The sequence below is a fragment of the Galeopterus variegatus genome, unplaced genomic scaffold (assembly GCF_000696425.1).
Source record: "Galeopterus variegatus unplaced genomic scaffold, G_variegatus-3.0.2 Scaffold6834, whole genome shotgun sequence".
Taxonomy (NCBI): Eukaryota; Metazoa; Chordata; class Mammalia; order Dermoptera; family Cynocephalidae; genus Galeopterus; species Galeopterus variegatus.
This window is the reverse complement of record NW_007732945.1, coordinates 32719-34363: the sequence shown is the minus strand read 5'-3', so window position 1 is coordinate 34363 and position 1645 is coordinate 32719.

Genomic DNA, 1645 nt, shown 5'->3' with positions numbered 1-1645 from the left:
ACACACACATGTGCTCAGACATGTACATACACTCATGCATAACCACAATTACACATGCTCACCCTTGCACTCACACATGTGCTCACAGGTGTAAACACACACACATGCATGCATAAGCCCATCTGGAGAGAGCCAGAAGGAACAAAGGACCATTGCTAAGGCTGGGGAGACAGATGGGAACCAAGGCAGAGAGTCCTGGTGGGATGGTGATTAGCCCTGTGCTGCCCCACATCTGAAATGTCCTTCGTGACCATGTCCACACACCTCTAAATCTTACCCATCTGAAGGGGCCCCAGCCAGGGGGCTGCCCAGCCCCTGTTCTCTGGGAACTGCTTCAGTAGGGAGAAGCAGTTCCCCTACTAGCAGTTCCCCTAGCAGTTCCCTAGGCTCCCACAGGGAGCCTTGACACCTATGTTTCTGGGGATAGTTCCACTGGCCACAGCTAATTAGTTTAGGGGACACTCAGCTTCATTATTCATATTATGTCTCCTGGAAATTGAAGGTTTGACCAGAAAAACAAAGAATAAGTGACACTAAATCATACCGACAGGGAAACTCTCAAGGCAAGGGCCACAGATTGCACTGCAGAGCCCTGAGGACCGCTGCTTCCCAACCTCCCTGAGACATATTTGTTGGGTTCTTCCATGGATTCTGTGAGGTGGTATGGTCTACTTCTATAAACATCTTTTGTTACCAAAGCTAGATTAGCTTTGATTTAGTTTACTTGCAAGCAAAAAGCAAATACACCGTCTGTTCTGATCCTCTTTAAATACTCACTCTTGCTTGTGCTTCCAGCTAGAAATCTTGTGTTCATCCTCAGAACACCCATAGCATTTGTGTGGCTTTGTTTCCTTCTCTGTGCCATTTGCTTCTTTTACCTTCAGTACGAGAACATAAGCTCCTTGAAGGTAGAAGCCATGTCTTATTTATGACGTAGCCCACAAAACACCTAGCACAATGGTTGCACACAGTGGGTCCTGATAAGCATTTGTTCAATGAATGAGCAAATGCAAGATTGAACGGATGAATTAGTGAATAAATTATCTCAGATGATGATAAGTATTTCTTTTATTTTTCCTCAGGAATTCATGGGGTCACGATCCTAGAAGCTAAGCACCCTCCCAGGTAAATCAGTTCATTTTATTTCAACATACATTTGTTGACAATTGATGATGTGCCAGACCTTGTCCAAAGGGGATACAAAGATGAGTAAGACATGGACTCTGTCCTTAAAAAACCAGTGGTCTCACTGGACCAAGTGCAGGCATGTAAACGACACAAAGGAATGCAGCTCCCCACCCTGGGACGCAGCCCTACACACGCTATTCCTGGATGCAGCAGAGTTAGGAAAGGCACATATTGTACATGCACCCCAATCTTGCAACAGGACCATATTAAAAGCCATTTTTCAAGCCTGAGTAAGATGTTTACGACCTGATAGATGGTGGCTGGCAAACTCATTCCATCATAAATATCACAGCAGATAATATACTTCAGTATAAATGATGCATCTGCCTATGCCTGGATCCTCACAGTGAGTAATGCTCCTCCAATATGGGCTTCTTAAAGATAAACAAATTGTGGGCCGTAATTACCTGACGTTTGATTTTCTTTTTTACGAGCTTTGCTTCATCCTGATCACACT